Below are 23,390 nucleotides of genomic sequence, written 5' to 3'. Positions count from 1 at the left end.
TACTCGAGTTACCAGTAAATTTTATGACTTGGGTTTGATATTAGCCAAACGAGAGATCACCATGCACTGGAAATCTAACCAAGGACCCAGCTACTTGCGTTGGAAGACCACTTTAGAGCGCTGGGCGAAGGCGGAGAGTGCCTTGCGGCTGCGACAGGCCAGGAGCCTCCCACGCCCTAGCCAGGGCATTAGAGGTGGCTAGGGCGTGGGAGGCCCTAGTTGTGGCGCTCCAGCAGCCAGAGGATGACTTGAGCGAGGACGAGAGGGGACCATCAGGATAGGGACAATGCGTTAAGGGATACCTCACACTCAACGAGGCACACACACTACTTACAAATAATGATAGCAGATTTGAGAGTTCTGGTTCCCCATTGATAAGCGTTACTTACCTTTTACTACGGTTCCTGTCAAGGAAGTGAATAGGCTAACACTTAACTGATTGAGAGGGAGGAGTATGGCGCACTGGCTACGGGGGTGGGATAAAGGGTGGGACAGTTCAGCTGAGGGATTGTTCTATATAAAAGGTGTCTTGTTGGAACTGTAATGTTATCCTGACCTGTCGGTTAACGCCATGTTTGCTTTTTCCTTGTAATGTACTTTTTGAACTTGACTGCCAATAAAAATTGTTTTTACAAAAAAAAAAAAGCTATTCTACAGTGTTGTAAGCTATACTCTGCTGCAGTAAGCCAAACTCTGGTGCAGTAAGCCATACTTCTATGCAGTAAGCTATTATCCAATGCAGTAAGCCATACTCTGGTGAAGTGCGCTATTTTCCAGTGCGGTAAACTATACTCCGGTGCAGTAAGCTATATTCCAGTGCAGTAAGCCATACTCCGGTGCAGTAAGCTATACTCCGGTGCAGTAAGCTATATTCCAGTGCAGTAAGCCATACTCCGGTGCAGTAAGCTATACTCCGGTACAGTAAGCTATATTACTGTGCAGTAAGCCATACTCTGGTGCAGTAAGCTATTCTCCAGTGCAGTAAGTTATACTCCGGTGCAGTAAGCTATATTCCAGTGCAGTAAGCCATACTCCGGTGCAGTAAGCTATTCTCCAGTGCAGTAGCCATACCCCAGTGCAGTAAGCTAATCTCAAGTGCAGTAAGCCATACTCCGGTGCAGTAAACTATTCTCCAGTGCAGTAAGCTATACTCCGGTGCAGTAAGCTATACTCCGGTGCAATAAGCTATACTCCGGTGCAGTAAGCTGTATTCCAGTACAGTGAGCCATACTCCAGTGCAGTAAGCTATGCTCCGGTGCAGCAAGCTATACTCCGGTGCAGTAAGCTATATTCCGGTGCAGTAAGCTATACTCTGGTGCAGTAAGCTATACACCAGCACTGTGAGGTATACCCAGTGCAGTAAACTATTCACAAGTACACCAATCATAGCACCTTTGATCAGTGCACTGCTACAGCGAGCTATATTCTGGTGCAGTAAGGTATTCACAAGTACCCTGATCATAGCACCTTTGATCTGCGCACTGCCACTATAAGCTATACTCCGGTGTAGTAAACTGATCCCAAGTACCATGATCATAACACCTTTGATCTGTACACCGCCTCAGTGAGCTGTACTCCAGTGCAGTAAGCTATACTCTGGTGCAGTAAGCTATACTCCATGCAGTAAGATATTCACAAGTACCCTGATCATAACACCTTTGATCTCTACACCGCCTCAGTGAGCTGTACTCCAGTGCAGTAAGCTATACTCTGGTGCAGTAAGCTATACTCCATGCAGTAAGATATTCACAAGTACCCTGATCATAACACCTTTGATCTCTACACCGCCTCAGTGAGCTATACTCCAGTGCAGTAAGCTATACTCTGGTGCAGTAAGCTATACTCCGTGCAGTAAACTGATCACAAGTACCATGATCATTACACCTTTGATCTGTACACCGCCTCAGTGAGCTATACTCCAGTGCAGTAAGCTATACTCTGGTGCAGTAAGCTATACTCCGTGCAGTAAGGTATTCACAAGTACCCTGATCATAACACCTTTGATCTGTGCACCCCCACAGTGAAAGAATAAAGGAATGAATTGGCACTTGTAAAGTGTGTGGCTACCAAAGGCTCCCAGCGCTTAGGAACAGAGGCCTTCACCCTGGACATTTGAACACTGGGAAACATAATGTTTTTTGCTGTCTGCGGAAGGACAGATAATCCGCTTCAATGCAAATATGATTGGGAAGTTGGTTCCAGCGTTTGGGTGCATTTTTATTTGATTTTTTTTAAGTGTATTTTCTATAGCGCGCAGCTACGCCAACGGGGTGTCCCGGCGCTTCAGCCGCTGTGCATGATCATACTCAGATGAGGGGAAATTAACAGAAGAGGAGAGTTTTTAGAGCTCTGCGAAAGGGTAGTTCTTCATTAATTATACAAATAGAAACAGGCAGTTTGTTCCATAGGGCAGAGGCACTGACCTAAAAAGTTTTGCCCCCTGAGCGAGCTCTTTGTATCTAGTAGTAGACAGCAAATGTTGAGAACTGGAGCGGAGACACCTTGCATTGCTGTAGGGTTAGAGGCAGGAGGCCAGATAGGCGCAACCTTTACCCCTAAGTGAACGATGTGCAAGGGTGAGAGCCTTAAATTCGGCTCTTCTTTGGATCGGTAGCCAGTGCAATGCCCGTCGGTGGGGGGAAATATGCTCTCGCAGATAGATACCACACACTAACCGAACCGCTGCGTTTTGGACGATCTGGAGCCTGTCTAAAAGGCCAGAGGCCAACCCTAGGTAAAGACCATTCGCATAATCTAGATGCGAGGTGATAAGGGCCGGGACAATCGTTTTCCTGGTGTTAGGGGGAAGGAAATTAATGAATTTCTTGATCATCCTGATCTTTGAAAAACAAGAGGAGGACACTGTTTGGACCTGGTTCTTAAAGGAAAGAGTGGTATCCCATCTAACCCCCAGGTTCCTAACTGAATCCTTCGGGAGAGGGGCAGAGCTCAAGTCGAGTGGCCACCAAAGGTTAGAGTCCAAAGGTGATGGCTGATGAAAAAATAAAACCTCAGTTTTTCTGGCATTGAGTCGGAGGAAGTTGTCATCCATCCACTGAGCAACTTTACGGAGACAATTTTTTAATGGGTCAAAGGTAGTGGCAGTAGGGGTGTCATCATAAGCCAACAACAATTGAATGTCGTCTGCATATGAAATGGCCTTAATTCCCAGCTCCGAGATAAGCTCTGCAAGTGGGGAGAAATGCACATTAAATAATAGCGGACTCAATGCGGAGCCCTAGGGGACTCCCCATTTTAGTGGGCGATGATTGGACTTGAAAGGGGGAGTAGACACAGCCTGTGTCCGATTGGCGAGGAAAGAGGACAGCCAATCCAGAGCCTTACCTCGGATACCCTTAGACCTAAGGCGGTCAATCAGGACGGGGTGAGAGACGGTGTCAAATGCTGCCGATAAATCGAGCAGCACCAACACCGCTCTAGAGCCCCTGTCCAGTTTCCACCTTACAGAATCGGCCATTTCAATCAGTGCCGACTCAGTACTATGGCCAGTCCTGAATCCATGCTGAGAGGTATGGAGAAGGCCATGGGTCTCAAGGAAGCCGGGCAGTTGCTGGTGTACGAGCTTTTCTAGCACCTTGGCAGGGGCAGGCAGTAGCTATATAGGCCTATAGTTGGCCGGTTCATCGGGGTCAGCATTAGCCTTTTTGAGGATAGGGACGAGGAGGGCATGTTTCCAGGAATCCGGGAAAAGCCCGGACCTCAAAGACTCGTTCCAGATGTCATTAAGTGAGGGGTTTAAGAGAGGAGCCAGTAGTTTGTATTGTTTGGCAGGCCACGGGTCAAGGGGAGAGCCTGATCTGCATTTAGACAGCTCAGTTAAGGAGCGTTCTAAGGTAATCTGCTCGAAGGCTGAGAAGACCGATACAGGGTTAGAGGGGGTATCAATTTTTTCAACCATGACAGAGTTAAAGTTGCTCGGGAACGAATCATAAATATTAGCAATTTCTTCCTCGAAATAATCTGAGAGACGGTTACATAGTGCATTGTAGGAGAACAGTCGTCCCCTGCTCCTAGCCCTATAGATCCTAGCGACTGCTGCCAGGTGTTTCTTCCCAGAGCGCAAAGATCCGCTAGGACAGTAAGAAGAAATTATAGATCGCAGAATCGGTGGGGTCTTATGTACGATGCAAAGAGCCTTAAACTCAACTCTCTCAGTGACCGGAAGCCAATGGAGGGAGGCTATTGATGATTGTGCGGATTCCCTATTGGGAGTCTGTAGAAAGAGACGAGCTGCACAGTTCCTAACAGTCTGTAGCTTCCTCATCGTAGAGCACGGGCAGCCTAAATAGAGAGCATTTACGTAATCAAGGCATGACAGAATTAGGGCTTGAACCAACAATCTCCTGGCATTGGAAGACCACAGGGGGAGGATTTTTCTAATCATCTTCATGATTCCAAAGCAGGTCCCTGCTACCTTACGCGATTGCTCTTTCATGTCCAGATGTTGGTCCATCCAGACACCGAGGCTTTTGATGTGCTCTTTTGGGAGAGGCATGATATCCAAACACTTGGGCCATAAATAGTTGGAGTCCAAAGGAGGAGGGTTTGCCCAAGAACCTCAGATCAGTTTTAGCTCCATTCAGTTTTAAATATGAGCCTTCCATCCATACGGACACCTTTTCCAAACATGCGGCCAGGTTAGTTGTCCCATTCTCCGATTGGTTTAATGACACAATCAATTGGGTGTCATCCACATAGGTAACAATCTGTATGCAAAAGGACTTGACGACCTCGGCAAGGGGGCTCCTGCAAACATAAAAAAGTGTGGGGCTCAGGGACGAGCCCTGAGGAACCCCACAACTGCGCGGCTTTTGGAGATGGAGTTATCCTCAAAGACTTGAAATAATCATTAGTCTAAAAAGGACTCCAACCACTTGAATGCCATTCCAGACTCTCCTACCTCTCTGAGTCTGCAAGCAGCAATTGACGATTGACAGTGTCGAATACCAGGAGTCGAGGAGGACAATTGCTGCAGAGCCACCAATATCTAAAATTTGTGAGCTATACAGTGAGCTAAACAATGAGCTATACTCCGGTGCAGAAAGCTATACTCCGGTGCAGTAAGGTATTCACAAGTACCCCAATCATAGCCAATTTGATCTGTGCACCACCTCAGTGAGCTATACTCTGATGCAGTAAGCTGATCACAAGCACCATGGTTTTGTAGCACCTTTGATCTGTGCACCACCTCAGTGAGCTATACTCCGGTGCAGTAAGGTATTCACAAGTACCCTGATCATAGCCAATTTGATCTGTGCACCACCTCAGTGAGCTATACTCTGATGCAGTAAGCTGATCACAAGCACCGTGGTCTTGTAGCACCTTTGATGTTTGCACCGCCTCAGTGAGCTTTACTCAAGAAAGCTATACTCTGTGCAGTAAGGTATTAACAAGTAACCTGATCATAGTACCTTTGATCTGTGCACCACCTCAGTGAGCTATACTCAGGTGCAGTAAGTCATTCACAAGTGCCCTGATCATAGCACCTTTGAGCTGTGCACTGCCACAGTGAGTTGTACTCCGGTGCAGTAAGCTATACTCCGGTGCAGTAAGGTATTCACAAGTACCCTGATCATGGCACATTTGATCTGTGCACCGCCACAGTGAGCTATACTTCGGAGCAGTAAGGTCCAGAGACGACCCAGCGACTTGCCCTGCTGGAAACCCAGCTAAAAACGGTAATACTGGGCCTCCTCGAAATCTTACCGAACCTCACCTCACCGCGAAAGCCAAACAACCTCCCATTTCTGAAACCCACACTCACCAACTCTACTCACACAAGGTCTCACAAGACCAAACGGCTCAGCTGAACCACAACCCCCCTCCTAAACCAGACACTGAGACCCAAAAGAACAAGAGCCGCAATGTCCCCAAGCGAAGCGATGGATGTTGCCTCCTCATATGACATATCCACTACTGCCCCCTCCAGCTCCAAGATCAAGGTTATCACTGGATTTGGAAGAGACCGCTCCCCCACCCTCAGATCCTCAAGATCCCCAGCCTTCCTCACCAATATCTCCAGGGCCCCCTTAAAGAAAAAAACAGAAAAGGAGGGATCCTCTACTAACTACATGCTCATTAACTGCAGATCAGCCACCAAACATTCTACAGAACTGGCTGAGACCATCCTCACCCACGACATAGACATCACATTCATCAGTGAAACATGGCTAGACGAGATCTCCCCCCCAACTATGGACATGATTTTGCCCTCGGGCTTCACAATCATCCACACAGACAGAAAAAACAAACAAGGAGGAGGTATATCAGTCAGACACAAGAACAATAGCCCCGTTACGGAAACCGATGCCCTAAAATATATAACTCTTTTGAATGTCTCACTGCCACTATTAAGACAAGCAGTAAAAAAACACTACTCTGCCATCTCCTCTACCATCCGCCAGGAAATACTGCCTCATTCGGAGAACACCTCTCCAACCTGATAACACCCTACTCACTCCATGACTCCAATAGCATATTTCTAGGCGACCTCAATCTACACTGGAACGAGAAAAACAACTCGCTAATCAAAACCCTAAACGATCTACGAATCAACAGCACCCAACACTGCACTGAGAAAACCCACAACAGAGGCTCAATCCAGGATGCCATTATCCCTGAACCAGATATATTCTCCATCGACCGCATCCTGCCGGTTGACTGGTCTGACCACCATATCATTCTGTTCCACTTGAACCAAACAATCCAATGCCAGCCCCGCACGCAGGATCCCCCCACCCTGCTGGGCAAGAAACCTAAGTCAGATTCCCCTTGAAGACCTGGAGGAAAGGGTAAACTCCCTCCTCCCCATTCACAACGGCGACTCACCTCTCACTACAACACTACTATGACCTCCATTATGGACCAAATAGCCCCCCTGAACTAAAAAGAGTCAGGAACATACCATCTAGATCTTGGTTCAACACAGACATAAACTCAGAGAGAAGAGAACTAAGAGCTGCAGAAAGACTCTGGCGAAACAACCCGTCCACAAACCTACGAGCTAAACTCAAATCAGTACGCGGGAAATATAAAAAACACATAATGAATGAAAAAACGTCCTTCTTTTGTAACACTCTTGGCAATGCAAAAAACAGGCCCAAAGAACTCTTCAATCTCATTAAGCAACAAACTTCCAAACCCACTTCGACACTAGCTGCGGCCTCCAAAGACCTATGTGATAACTTTACCAATTTCTTCAGTGACAAAATCACCAAGATAGAACTCTCCCTGGACATTCACCACAGTCCCCCCACCAGTAAATTGCACCCAATACCATCTCTGAAGCAGAGATCATCAAAATGATTACCAGCTCCAAACCCTCAGCACACATCCTGGATCCCATACCTGCCCAACTGGCCAATAAGTTCAAACTCTCCCTAGCCCCTCTCTGGACCAAGATTTTAAACCGCTCCCTAAGCACTGGAGTCAAGCCGGATTGTTTCAAAATTGGCCAAGTCACACCTCTACTGAATAAAACGGGCTCTGATACAAACGATCTGAACAACTTCAGACCCATCTCCAACCTCCCTCTCCTAATGAAAATCCTGGAAAAATGTGTTCTCCTCCAGCTTACTCAACACCTGGACAGAATCAACCTTCTTGACCCTCCCCAATCGGGTTCCAGAAAAGGATGCAACACACAGACAGCGATCCTAAATATAATTGACAATATGCACAAATCTCTTAATACGGGCCAATGCTGCCTACTCATACTCCGGCACAAATCGGCAATCTTCAACGCGGTTGACCACAAACTTCTCATTAAGACACTTCAAGAAAGGGTTGGAGTGGAAGAGATGGTCTTACAGTGGTCCGCCTCTTTTCTACAGAGCTGCACCCAAAGAATAAAAATCAAAAACTTCTCTTTGGACCCACTCCCTGTTATCAGGGGTTGCCCAATGATCAGTTCTCTAGCCGCAGCGTTTCAACATCTATATGGAACCACTTACCACCATACTCATAAAACTCACATTCCCTTCCACCTCTTTGCTGTCGATACCCAGATCTATCTGGAAACCACCTCCATTGAAGACATTCAGAGACTGAATGACACTCTGAGAGAAGTCCAGCACTGGTTATCACACAACAACCTGAAACTAAACCAAGACAAGACAGAAATCCTCCTCATCTCCAACACGGAGAAGAACCCCCAAATCACAGGATGGTTAAAAGCTATTGATGCTCTCAACTATAACCCCACCCCAGCCGATTCTGTAAAATCACTGGGAATCACTCTGGACCCTAAGTTAGACACGAGCAAACACATCAAGAATACCGCAAAGAGCGCCTTCCTCAACCTTAAAGTACTCAAAAAAATAAAACCCTTAATCCCTCCTAATGACCTCAAACAAGCCACTCAGTCCCTGGTGCTGTCAAGACTGGACTATGGGAATGCAACCCTCACAGGTTCCGCAAAATCTCACCTAGCTCAACTCTGAACCCAGCAGCCAGAATGGTCACCGGAGTCAAGAAATATGAACACTTCTCACCTGCACTCAGAGAGCTAAAATGTCTCCCAATCAAAATACGTGCCAACTTCAAAACTGCCTGCCTCACACACAAAGCGCCGCACACAGGGAATCCCGCCTACCTAGCTTCAAAACTCCAAAAGGCTGGTCAGACAAGAAGCCTAAGGAGTACCAACACTCTACTCCTTATCCCTCCGAAAACTCGCAAACAAAAAACCACATCTCGCTCCTCCGCAGGAAATGCGCCCAAAATCTGGAACTCCATATCAATCCATATCAGGCGCAATCCCTTCTACATAATATTCAAAAGGCAGCTCAAAGACCTCCTCCTCAATCGATCTCTCCCGAATGGATAGCTAAAGCCTAACCGACGAAGCCTGCCTACAGCAAGACACAGACACTTTTACATTAAGACCTCTACCTCATTCTCCTCATGACTCCCTCCTCTATCCCCCCCGACCCAATATCGCCATGAGTCATGGTGCTTTCTACAACGGCATTTTGTGAAACGTCATGAGACACCGTACATCCTACTATGTTAATATCTTACGAAGGACAATGTGCTCTTTACGACAATACCCTGCGATGCGTGATGACTCACGGTACATATTACTGTGTTAATGTATCTTACATGTGCTAATGCTGTAAAGTGCTCTGATACCCTCAGGTCAAGCTAGCGCTTTATCAAACTCTTAAATTAATAATTAAATAAGTATTCACAAGTACCCCGATCATACCCATTTTGCAGTAAACTACACTCTGGGGCAGTTGACCCCGAAATGGAAGTTTACATGGCCGACTAAAGAATGCCGCATCTGTGGACAAGGAGAAGAGACACTACTACACCTCCTATGTACTTGCCCCTCACTACTAGAAACCCGAAAAATTGTCCTTCGTGAGATTTTTAGGAAAAACCAAATAAGGCCATGCAGAGCTGCAGTCATACGATGCCTTGGAGGCCTGTCGTTCCAATTGTCCTGCAGAGCCATTCATTACATTTTGGAAAATGGCGGGCAAAGAATTGGAGAAAAAAACTAATTAGCTTGAGTGGTTTCGATACAAACTGCCTGGACACATTCCATCTGTACTGGCACTATTTTTTCCTGATTCCTTATTGAACCATTTCGCACCTTCTATATATTGCAATGATTGCACAACCTGACATATCTTATCCTAACCGTTGATGGTGATTGAGGACATGGCCTCACTTTATTTTTATCTCTCGTATTTTACAAACCTTCATTTTAAATCATCTTGTATTATGTGTCTTTTCCATTCTTTTGTGAAATCAAATAAAAGTATTATTGACAGTGGTGCAGTGAGCCATACTCTGGTGCAGTGAGCCATATTCTGGTGCAGTAACCTATAATCTGGTGCAGTGAGCTATACTCCGGTGCAGTGAGCCATATTCTGGTGCAGTAACCTATAATCTGGTGCAGTGAGCTATACTCCGGTGCAGTGAGCTATACTCCGGTGCAGTGAGCTATACTCCGGTGCAGTGAGCCATACTCTGGTGCAATAAGCCATACTCTGGTGCAGTAACCTATACTCTGGTGCAGTGAGCTATACTCTGGTGCAGTGAGCTATACTCCGGTGCAGTGAGCCATACTCTGGTGCAGTAACCTATACTCTGGTGCAGTGAGCTATACTCCGATGCAGTGAGCCATACTCCGATGCAGTGAGCCATACTCCGGTGCAGTGAGCCATACTCTGGTGCAGTGAGCCATACTCTGGTGCAGTAAGCCATACTCTGGTGCAGTAACCTATACTCTGGTGCAGTAACCTATACTCTGGTGCAGTGAGCCATACTCTGGTGCAGTGAGCCATACTCTGGTGCAGTAAGCTATACTCCGATGCAGTGAGCCATACTCTGGGTCAGTAAGCTATACTCCGATGCAGTGAGCCATACTCTGGTGCAGTAAGCCATACTCTGGTGCAGTGAGCCATACTCTGGTGCAGTGAGCAATACTCTGTTGCAGTGAGCCATACTCCGGTGCAGTGAGCCATACTCCGGTGCAGTGAGCCATACTCTGGTGCAGTGAGCCATACTCTGGTGCAGCGAGCCATACTCCGGTGCAGCGAGCCATACTCTGGTGCAGTGAGTCATACTCTGGTGCAGTGAGTCATACTCTGGTGCAGTGAGCCATACTCTGGTGCAGTGAGCCATACTCTGGTGCAGTGAGCCATACTCTGGTGCAGTGAGCCATACTCTGGTGCAGTGAGTCATACTCTGGTGTAGTGAGTCATACTCTGGTGCAGTGAGTCATACTCTGGTGCAGTGAGCCATACTCTGGTGCAGTGAGCCATACTCCGGTGCAGTGAGCCATACTCTGGTGCAGTGAGCCATACTCTGGTGCAGCGAGCCATACTCTGGTGCAGTGAGTCATACTCCGGTGCAGTGAGTCATACTCCGGTGCAGTGAGTCATACTCCGGTGCAGTGAACTATACTCTGGTGCAGTGCTCTATACTCTGGTGCAGTGCTCTATATTGAGTTATACTCTGGTGAAGTGAACTATACTCTGGTGCAGTGTTCTCTATTCCGGTGCAGTAATCTATACTCCGGTGCAGTAATCTCTACTCCTCCGGCGCAGTCCGTTAGCCCATACCCCGGCACGGCAGAGTGACGGAGCGCCTGAGTCCCGCCGGGGCCCGCGCGACGCTATCTGATTTGCTCTGAATTAAATTACCGCTAATCGGCCGGAGCCCTCGGGTCTGTGTTGTTGGGAGGAAAACAAGCCGCGCTCGGTGCTGGGAAGTGATTAAGGCGCGCGGCGTGTCCCCGAGCCTGGAAGTGTCACTCACTCACCGGGGACAGGCTTTTAATTGTGTTTGGGATTCCTGGAAGGTGCCAAGGTGCCATTTCAGGAGGCGCGAGAGCAGACACTGATGGCTTACTGTTCCTCTGCTGGTGATAGGTAAACAGACCCCAACGTCACGGAAGCAGGTGGAAATATTGCTAATTAGAGGCAGATGCGGGGGATATGATGTAAACAAGCACTGGCAAAGCCAATAGCTCTGTTGTACCTCCATTGTAAACAGATCTTCATTGATTGGTGGCTTTGTTTTTCTAGTTCAGTGGTTTGTTGAGTGGCTGAATGCAAACACGAATCAAAGGATAAACGGATGGATGACGGATTGATTATGTGGATAGATGATTGGGTGCATTAATGATGAGCGCTTAGACAGATTACTTGGTGAGTGATGGCTGGATGAATAGATTAGTGCATGGAAGGATGAATGGGTGACTGTATGGATAGATGGCTCGGGAAGGTGATGGGTGAGTGCCTGGAGGTCCTCATCCTCGGATCCAACCCTTCAGCCTGGGACGACTCCTGGGACTGGGAACCGCTCCAACACCCACCGACCACGCACGCAACCTAGGGGTCATCCTCGACTCCACCCTCTCCATGACTAAACAGGTGAATGCCGTCTCTTCCTCCTGCTTCAACACCCTCCTCATGCTCCATGGGATCTACAAGTGGATCCCCACTGAAACGAGAAGACCCTTGTCAGCAGCAGGTTGGACTATGGAAACGCCCTCTACGCAGGAGCCTTGGCGAAACTCCTGAGACGGCTCCAAGGCATCCATAACGCCTCTGCACGCCTGATCCTCGACATCCCTCGCCGTAGCCACATCACACCCCACCTGAGAGAGCTGCACTGGCTCCCCGTCAACAAGAGGATAAGCTTCAAGCTCCTCACCCATGCACACAAGGCACTCCACAACACTGGACCAACGTACCTCAACAGATGACTCAGCTTCTACACCCCCACCCGCCAGCGCCGCTCCGCCAAGCTCACCCTCGCTACAGTCCCCCACTTCCGAAGAGCGACCTCAGGCGGCAGATCGTTCTCCCACCTCGCCGCCAAGACCTGGAACACCCTCCCCATCCACCTGCGTCAGACCAAATACCTGGTGACCTTCAGAAAACTCCTCAAGACCTGGCTTTTCGTGCAGTAGCAGCATTCCCCACCCCAGTGCCTTGAGACCCTCACGGGTGAGTAGTGCGCTTTACAAATGATATGATTGATTGATTAAATGCACCCTGCTGCTATAGGCTCGACCTAAAAAGTCTCTACTATTCAAAGAGAAGAGAATGCTGCCAAAAAGAGTTTACCTGCAACAAAAGTCACTTCTGGTTTATGGCACGAATATTCCCGTGCCCACTTCCTGAGCTGTGTGTAACGAAACAAACCTTGTCCAGTACACTGACACTAATCTACGCATGTGCTCTGGTGTGTGTAATTAAACTAACCTCTCAAGTACACCAGTATTAATCTATGCATGCCCACTGGATGTGTTCTGTGTGGGTAATGAGATCAACCTATCCAGTAGAGTAACACTAATCTACGCATGCACACTGGCGTGTGCTCTGTGTGTGATGACACCAACCTCTCCAGTACAGTGACAATAATGTACGCATGCCCACTGGCATGTGCTCTGTGTGTAATGAGACCAACCTCTCCAGTACACCAGCACTAATCTACACATGCGCACTGGAGTGTGCTCTGTGTATAATGAACCAATCTCTCCAGTACACCAGCACTAATCTACGCATGCACACTGACATGTGCTCTGTGTGTAATGAGACCAACCTCTCCAGTACACCAGCACTATTCTACGCATGCCCACTGGCGTGTGCTCTGTGTATAATGAACCAACCTCTCCAGCACACCAGCACTAATCTACGCATGCTCACTGGCGTGTGCTCTGTGTATAATGAGACCAACCTCTCCAGCACACCAGCACTAATCTACGCATGCCCACTGGCGTGTGCTCTGTGTATAATGAACCAACCTCTCCAGCACACCAGCACTAATCTACGCATGCCCACTGGCGTGTACTCTGTGTATAATGAACCAACCTCTCCAGTACACCAGCACTAATCTACGCATGCTCACTGGCGTGTGCTCTGTGTATAATGAACCAACCTCTCCAGTACACTAGCACTAATCTACGCATGCTCACTGGTGTGTGCTCTGTGTTTAATTAAACCAAGCTCTCCAGCAGACCAGCACTAATCTACGCATGCGCACTGACGTTTGCTCTGTGTGTACTGACACCATCCTCTCCAGTACACCAGCATTAATCTACGCATGCCCACTGGCGTGTGCTCTGTGTATAATGAACCAACCTCTCCAGCACACCAGCACTAATCTACGCATGCTCACTGGCGTGTGCTCTGTGTTTAATTAAACCAAGCTCTCCAGCACACCAGCACTAATCTACGCATGCGCACTGACGTTTGCTCTGTGTGTACTGACACCATCCTCTCCAGTACACCAGCATTAATCTACGCATGCCCACTGGCGTGTGCTCTGTGTATAATGAACCAACCTCTCCAGCACACCAGCACTAATCTACGCATGCTCACTGGCGTGTGCTCTGTGTATAATGAACCAATCTCTCCAGCACACCAGCACTAATCTACGCATGCGCACTGGCGTGTGCTCTGTGTATAATGAGACCAACCTCTCCAGCACACCAGCACTAATCTACGCATGCTCACTGGCGTGTGCTCTGTGTATAATGAGACCAACCTCTCCAGCACACCAGCACTAATCTACGCATGCTCACTGGCGTGTGCTCTGTGTATAATGAACCAACCTCTCCAGTACACCAGCACTAATCTACGCATGCTCACTGGCGTGTGCTCTGTGTATAATGAACCAACCTCTCCAGCACACCAGCACTAATCTACGCATGCCCACTGGCGTGTGCTCTGTGTATAATGAACCAACCTCTCCAGTACACCAGCACTATTCTACGCATGCCCACTGGCGTGTGCTCTGTGTTTAATTAAACCAACCTCTCCAGCACACCAGCACTAATCTAAGTATGCTCACTGGCGTGTGCTCTGTGTATAATGAACCAACCTCTCCAGTACACCCGCACTAATCTATGCATGCTCACTGGCGTGTGCTCTGTGTATAATCAACCAACCTCTCCAGCACACCAGCACTAATCTACGCATGCCCACTGGCGTGTGCTCTGTGTATAATGAACCAACCTCTCCAGTACACCAGCACTAATCTACGCATGCCCACTGGCGTGTGCTCTGTGTATAATGAACCAACCTCTCCAGTACACCAGCACTAATCTACGCATGCTCACTGGCGTGTGCTCTGTGTATAATGAGCCAACCTCTCCAGTACACCAGCACTAATCTACGCATGCTCACTGGCGTGTGCTCTGTGTATAATGAACCAACCTCTCCAGTACACCAGCACTAATCTACGCATGCTCACTGGCTTGTGCTCTGTGTATAAGGAGACCAACCTCTCCAGCACACCAGCACGAATCTACGCATGCCCACTGGCGTGTGCTCTGTGTATAATGAACCAACCTCTCCAGTACACCAGCACTAATCTACGCATGCTCACTGGCGTGTGCTCTGTGTATAATGAACCAACCTCTCCAGTACACCAGCACTAATCTACGCATGCCCACTGGCGTGTGCTCTGTGTATAATGAACCAACCTCTCCAGCACACCAGCGCTAATCTACGCATGCCCACTGGCTTGTGCTCTGTGTATAATGAACCAACCTCTCCAGTACACCAGCACTAATCTACGCATGCTCACTGGCGTGTGCTCTGTGTTTAATTAAACCAACCTCTCCAGCACACCAGCACTAATCTACGCATGCTCACTGGCGTGTGCTCTGTGTTTAATTAAACCAAGCTCTCCAGTACACTGACACTAATCTACGCATGCTCACTGGCGTGTGCTCTGTGTATAATGAACCAACCTCTCCAGCACACCAGCACTAATCTACGCATGCCCACTGGCGTGTGCTCTGTGTATAATGAACCAACCTCTCCAGCACACCAGCACTAATCTACGCATGCCCACTGGCATTTGCTCTGTGTTTAATTAAACCAACCTCTCCAGCATACCAGCACTAATCTACGCATGCTCACTGGCGTGTGCTCTGTGTATAATGAACCAACCTCTCCAGTACACCAGCACTAATCTACGCATGCTCACTGGCGTGTGCTCTGTGTATAATGAACCAACCTCTCCAGCACACCAGCACTAATCTACGCATGCCCACTGGCGTGTGCTCTGTGTTTAATTAAACCAACCTCTCCAGCACACCAGCACTAATCTACGCATGCTCACTGGCGTGTGCTCTGTGTTTAATTAAACCAAGCTCTCCAGTACACCAGCACTAATCTACGCATGCTCACTGGCGTGTGCTCTGTGTTTAATTAAACCAAGCTCTCCAGCTCACCAGCACTAATCTACGCATGCACACTGACGTTTGCTCTGTGTGTACTGACACCATCCTCTCCAGTACACCAGCATTAATCTACGCATGCCCACTGGCGTGTGCTCTGTGTATAATGAACCAACCTCTCCAGTACACTAGCACTAATCTACGCATGCTCACTGGTGTGTGCTCTGTGTTTAATTAAACCAAGCTCTCCAGCAGACCAGCACTAATCTACGCATGCGCACTGACGTTTGCTCTGTGTGTACTGACACCATCCTCTCCAGTACACCAGCATTAATCTACGCATGCCCACTGGCGTGTGCTCTGTGTATAATGAACCAACCTCTCCAGCACACCAGCACTAATCTACGCATGCTCACTGGCGTGTGCTCTGTGTTTAATTAAACCAAGCTCTCCAGCACACCAGCACTAATCTACGCATGCGCACTGACGTTTGCTCTGTGTGTACTGACACCATCCTCTCCAGTACACCAGCATTAATCTACGCATGCCCACTGGCGTGTGCTCTGTGTATAATGAACCAACCTCTCCAGCACACCAGCACTAATCTACGCATGCTCACTGGCGTGTGCTCTGTGTATAATGAACCAATCTCTCCAGCACACCAGCACTAATCTACGCATGCGCACTGGCGTGTGCTCTGTGTATAATGAGACCAACCTCTCCAGCACACCAGCACTAATCTACGCATGCTCACTGGCGTGTGCTCTGTGTATAATGAGACCAACCTCTCCAGCACACCAGCACTAATCTACGCATGCTCACTGGCGTGTGCTCTGTGTATAATGAACCAACCTCTCCAGTACACCAGCACTAATCTACGCATGCTCACTGGCGTGTGCTCTGTGTATAATGAACCAACCTCTCAAGCACACCAGCACTAATCTACGCATGCCCACTGGCGTGTGCTCTGTGTATAATGAACCAACCTCTCCAGTACACCAGCACTATTCTACGCATGCCCACTGGCGTGTGCTCTGTGTTTAATTAAACCAACCTCTCCAGCACACCAGCACTAATCTAAGTATGCTCACTGGCGTGTGCTCTGTGTATAATGAACCAACCTCTCCAGTACACCCGCACTAATCTATGCATGCTCACTGGCGTGTGCTCTGTGTATAATCAACCAACCTCTCCAGCACACCAGCACTAATCTACGCATGCCCACTGGCGTGTGCTCTGTGTATAATGAACCAACCTCTCCAGTACACCAGCACTAATCTACGCATGCCCACTGGCGTGTGCTCTGTGTATAATGAACCAACCTCTCCAGTACACCAGCACTAATCTACGCATGCTCACTGGCGTGTGCTCTGTGTATAATGAGCCAACCTCTCCAGTACACCAGCACTAATCTACGCATGCTCACTGGCGTGTGCTCTGTGTATAATGAACCAACCTCTCCAGTACACCAGCACTAATCTACGCATGCTCACTGGCTTGTGCTCTGTGTATAATGAGACCAACCTCTCCAGCACACCAGCACGAATCTACGCATGCCCACTGGCGTGTGCTCTGTGTATAATGAACCAACCTCTCCAGTACACCAGCACTAATCTACGCATGCTCACTGGCGTGTGCTCTGTGTATAATGAACCAACCTCTCCAGTACACCAGCACTAATCTACGCATGCCCACTGGCGTGTGCTCTGTGTATAATGAACCAACCTCTCCAGCACACCAGCACTAATCTACGCATGCCCACTGGCTTGTGCTCTGTGTATAATGAACCAACCTCTCCAGTACACCAGCACTAATCTACGCATGCTCACTGGCGTGTGCTCTGTGTTTAATTAAACCAACCTCTCCAGCACACCAGCACTAATCTACGCATGCTCACTGGCGTGTGCTCTGTGTTTAATTAAACCAAGCTCTCCAGTACACTGACACTAATCTACGCATGCTCACTGGCGTGTGCTCTGTGTATAATGAACCAACCTCTCCAGCACACCAGCACTAATCTACGCATGCCCACTGGCGTGTGCTCTGTGTATAATGAACCAACCTCTCCAGCACACCAGCACTAATCTACGCATGCCCACTGGCATTTGCTCTGTGTTTAATTAAACCAACCTCTCCAGCATACCAGCACTAATCTACGCATGCTCACTGGCGTGTGCTCTGTGTATAATGAACCAACCTCTCCAGTACACCAGCACTAATCTACGCATGCTCACTGGCGTGTGCTCTGTGTATAATGAACCAACCTCTCCAGCACACCAGCACTAATCTACGCATGCCCACTGGCGTGTGCTCTGTGTTTAATTAAACCAACCTCTCCAGCACACCAGCACTAATCTACGCATGCTCACTGGCGTGTGCTCTGTGTTTAATTAAACCAAGCTCTCCAGTACACCAGCACTAATCTACGCATGCTCACTGGCGTGTGCTCTGTGTTTAATTAAACCAAGCTCTCCAGCTCACCAGCACTAATCTACGCATGCACACTGACGTTTGCTCTGTGTGTACTGACACCATCCTCTCCAGTACACCAGCATTAATCTACGCATGCCCACTGGCGTGTGCTCTGTGTATAATGAACCAACCTCTCCAGTACACCAGCACTAATCTACGCATGCTCACTGGCGTGTGCTCTGTGTTTAATTAAACCAACCTCTCCAGCACACCAGCACTAATCTACGCATGCGCACTGGCGTGTGCTCTGTGTATAGTGAGACTAACCTCTCCAGCACACCAGCACTAATCTACGCATGCTCACTGGCGTGTGCTCTGTGTATAATGAACCAACCTCTCCAGCACACCAGCACTAATCTACGCATGCTCACTGGCGTGTGCTCTGTGTATAATGAACCAACCTCTCCAGTACACCAGCACTAATCTACGCATGCCCACTGGCTTGTGCTCTGTGTATAATGAACCAACCTCTCCAGCACACCAGCACTAATCTACGCATGCCCACTGGCGTGTGCTCTGTGTATAATGAACCAACCTCTCCAGCACACCAGCACTAATCTACGCATGCCCACTGGCGTGTGCTCTGTGTATAATGAACCAACCTCTCCAGCACACCAGCACTAATCTACGCATGCCCACTGGCTTGTGCTCTGTGTATAATGAACCAACCTCTCCAGCACACCAGCACTAATCTACGCATGCCCACTGGCGTGTGCTCTGTGTATAATGAACCAACCTCTCCAGCACACCAGGACTAATCTACGCATGCCCACTGGCGTGTGCTCTGTGTATAATGAACCAACCTCTCCAGCACACCAGCATTAATCTACGCATGCCCACTGGCGTGTGCTCTGTGTATAATGAACCAACCTCTCCAGCACACCAGCACTAATCTACGTATGCTCACTGGCGTGTACTCTGTGTATAATGAACCAACCTCTCCAGTACACCAGCACTAATCTACGCATGCTCACTGGCGTGTGCTCTGTGTATAATGAACCAACCTCTCCAGCACACCAGGACTAATCTACGCATGCCCACTGGCGTGTGCTCTGTGTATAATGAACCAACCTCTCCAGCACACCAGCATTAATCTACGCATGCCCACTGGCGTGTGCTCTGTGTATAATGAACCAACCTCTCCAGCACACCAGCACTAATCTACGTATGCTCACTGGCGTGTACTCTGTGTATAATGAACCAACCTCTCCAGTACACCAGCACTAATCTACGCATGCCCACTGGCGTGTGCTCTGTGTTTAATTAAACCAACCTCTCCAGCACACCAGCACTAATCTACGCATGCGCACTGACGTTTGCTCTGTGTGTACTGACACCATCCTCTCCAGTTCATCTGCACTCATGTGTTCATGGTACTCGCTTACTGTTAACTGAATTCAGTCTTTGCAATACATGCGGTAATGAACGCCTATTCACTGAACATGCATTTTTTCTAATTCCCTTTACTCTGTCATGCTAAAGCCAGAAGTAAACACATCCAGAGTGCATGTGCAACACCAACTGTTCATACCACATGCCCTGAGGAGAGATGCTCACCTTGGCAAAAATATGAGATCCAGCCAACTCCAGCAAACACAAAAAACCAGCAGAGCACGTGACCTGAGAAACCTTTCACTGCATGCTCGGAGAAGAACCACTGAACCCAGAGAGCCCCATCACCAGCTCAGAGAAGACTTTACGCATTAGACATGATCAGTCCCGGGGTATCTGCAGGTAACTCCATCTATGGAGCTACACTTTCATGGCCCAACCCTTGGTGACCAGTTTCTTGCGTTCTTCTATGATCAGTGTCTGCCTCCTCTTCACACTCCTTAACCTCTGCTCCAAGTTTGCAACCCAGTCAACTCTGACCATGCCAAACGACCCGCAAATCACACGACTGGATCACGGATGATGGACGGAACACTGAACAGTGTCAAACACTCACCCCCACTACAGAGATCTGGGCATAAATCCATGTTTTTTTTGCTCACCATGCCATTCCAGTTTACCCAACCATATGCAAACCAGTCTTGACCCTGCTCCCCATGGGCACAGGCCAGCCCGAGGTTCCAGGCCAGGTCCTCCCTGGACCAGAAACAAGCATCCTGAGACCGGTTTTGGGGTGTCACCCCTCATCAGCTATCAATTGTTCTTTTTGCATGGGTCGTGGGTTTCAAAAGAGGACTGGTAATTCATGCTCTGAGGAAAAATACTCCCCTGCTGTCCATGCTCCGGGAAGACTCTTAAGAACGAGGTATGGGGACCCCGAGCAGACACGTTCAACCATCCTGGTGGGCATCCTCGTTCTCTGGTCGTCTTTTTGTGATCAGCGTTTACTGCTCACGTTAATTCACTCTTGGCCATAGGCGGACTCATTCACCCTGAGGCGCTGGCCCCGTATCTTCAGTGTGATCAGTGCCTTTGTCCGCTTCATGCTCATTCACAGCTGGCATCAGTCAGTGACAATTAGGCCTGGGCGGTAAATTCCATTCCGCTCGTGGAATTTGCAGAATTTGGGTAATTTCGCGTTCCGCGGAGAACGCGGATTTGCCAAAAATTTCCGCAATCCGCGGCTTGACAGAGTTTTTTGCTTGTTCTTGCTTTCAAACTGTGTGTTCGTGAGATATTTCACCCCGAGCACGCAAACAGCGTTCACGAACAGGAAAAATACATCGCGAACAGCGGAACAAGCAATTCCAAATGTTCGCGGAACTCTGCGTGCTCGCGAAGATTTTTACTGTTTCACGGAGGTTTGCATAGCACGACTACAGAAATTCTGCCCACCCTAGTGACAATGACTCATAAAACATGTCCGCCAATGGAGCGCCTAGAGGCTGGTGAAGAAGAAATTCATGTTCAGAGGTGAGCTTCTGCTCACCAGCGGCCCTGATCGTCCTTGTGTTTGGATTCTCACGTGACCACGGTCAACTATTTAGGAATGTCCCCGTTATTGGGTATGGGAACCAGGACCTCCTGACTCGCGCACTTGTATGTTCTAGATCGCTGTACTTCTCATAGGTATGTTTGTAAACCTTACAAAACAAAGTAGGAAAAACTACAAGGGACTCCGAAGCAGACAAATCTGAGGTATATTAGATTCAAGGAAACCGGACCATGTGAGAAGCTAAAGGTGGGTTTTGCTTTAAGTATAATGGGGTTACCCAGTGACCCTCAGAACCTGGGTGTCTGAAATCAAAGGTAAGGTAGGTTCTGTTGGGAGTTAGATAATTACTTTAACTGCATTTATAAATAAAAAGAAAAAAGGTAAACACACCTAGATTGATGTAATCAATATCAATTGCATTCGTAATTTTATTAATTTTTCTGGTATATTTTTAGGGTTATATCTTAGTCAACTAAGATCTAACCCTAATTGTATACCAGAAAAGTGAATTAATGTATGAATTCAATTGATATTGATTACATCAAATAAAGATGGGTTTTGGGCCGTAGGTGCATGAAGGACTCTGCACTATGTAGATTCACTTCAAGGGGTTGTACCACGCTGCCTACAAGGACTCTTTCCAACCTGGCCATCCTGGTTTACTCCGGGTGGCGAGGCTTCCAGCCAGGTGGCCGCAAGCTGAGCTGTGTTGGACTAAAACTACTGAACCAGTTCCCAGCGGATGTTGCACAAACTGAAAAGGCATGAGCTGAAAAGTGGTAACTAATGTATATGTTCTGTTCAATTCATCTTTTATATTTTAATGTATGATGTCACCCTCCCTGAAACTGTTTTAAATGTCCTGGGCTACTTTCTACTATCTAAAAACCTCGTTTAGACAAGCGCTGGTGCAAAAGTGGGCATAACAAAGTGTTATTTGCGCCACTTTTTGCAGTTGACTCAATTTTGTATTCAGCACTAAATGCGCCCTCTCGTGTTTATGAATCAGGTGCCCATTTACTGCCTTGCGTGGTGCAAAGTGAGTTATAGGTCGTGTGTGCAGTACTTACTTATAGTGCCTTTTTCGGCGACAAGGCGCTGCAAACACACGTCTATGCTGCAGTTAGATTGGCTGCAGGTAGCAGGGTGCAGCATACCTAGAGAGTGCCAGCGCCCTCCATTACATTTACATAGCGCTGGGTTTATGATTAAGGGGCATATGTATGAAAATCCCCGTTTGCTATTGTCAAATAACGATTTTTTGAGAATCGCTATTTGAGAATTGCAAAATGGGACGTATGTAGAAAATCGCAATTTTTTAGCGATTTCTTAGTTTTCCTTAATTGCGATTTGCAAATTGCGAAATTGCGATTAAGGAATACTTTCCCATTCATTTCTATGGGTCAGGAGGCCCATAGGAATGAATGTGAAGTCATTCTCAATCTGCGATTCGTAATTTGAGAATCGCAAATTGAGAATAATTTCAAGGGTGCAAGGGTGTCATAAGGACACCCTGATGCACCCCTCAAATGAACATGTGTGCGCATATGGCGCACATACATGCCCTAGGGGCATGTATGTGCGACACATGGCACCTTTAAAATGCAAAATAGTGCATTTGTGAAAGAAATCGCAAATTACCACCATCTTGAAGTTGGTGGTAATTTGCGATTTCTTAATGAGAAATCGCACAACTTGGGTGCTTGATACATAGCATTTAAGGAATCGCAATTTGCGATTCCTTAAATGCTTACGCAAAATTAAGGAATCGCACATTTTGCCATTCCCTAATTTTGTGATGAGAAAACAGGTCATACATCGCGTTTAGCGATTTTTCATGCGCAAACGCTGTATTTTTTTAATCGCAGCGTTTGCGAATGAAAAATCATTTGATACATATGCCCCTAAATCGTAACCTAGAGATAGGTGCACATAGACTGCCCCACAGCTGGGATATTAAATAGCCCCCCCTGTCGGTAAATGCAGCAGGCCTGGACACACACTACGGACGCGGGCAGTTTGTTCTACAGGGTGGCAGGTTTTACACTTTACCTTTAATGAGGTGGTGCTGAAAAGACTCAAATAAACTGAAATAAGCCCCTGGGAGACCGGGGATCTGCTGTCAGTCGTGCCGCCATCTTGGAATGGGTTGGCGCTGGGGCAGGTGCTCCCTCCAAGGTGGCTTTACCAGTCGGTACATCAGGTCTGTTGTTTTCACTCTCGGAAATCTGGCCCAGCCGCGAGACAGCAAAACTCAAGACAAGCATTGCACTCCATCAACTCTTAATCTGAGCCTTTAAAGTCCAACTGCAAGCTTGAGTTGAGGCAGAGCGATAGAAGTGAAAAAGTACAGTA

At 48.0% G+C, this 23,390-nt stretch overlaps 1 protein-coding gene across 2 annotated transcripts in view; it reads left to right on the top strand.

Annotated features, from left to right (window-relative positions):
• Window positions 1-23,390, top strand: part of CADM4 (cell adhesion molecule 4) — a 1,180,582-nt gene that overhangs the window by 1,002,110 nt on the left and 155,082 nt on the right. The window lies entirely within an intron of this gene.

The sequence above is a fragment of the Lissotriton helveticus genome, chromosome 7 (genome assembly GCF_964261635.1).
Source record: "Lissotriton helveticus chromosome 7, aLisHel1.1, whole genome shotgun sequence".
In the NCBI taxonomy this organism is placed as follows: Eukaryota; Metazoa; Chordata; class Amphibia; order Caudata; family Salamandridae; genus Lissotriton; species Lissotriton helveticus.
Note: the sequence above shows the minus strand (reverse complement) of the source record. Positions and strands in the feature narration are given on the sequence as shown.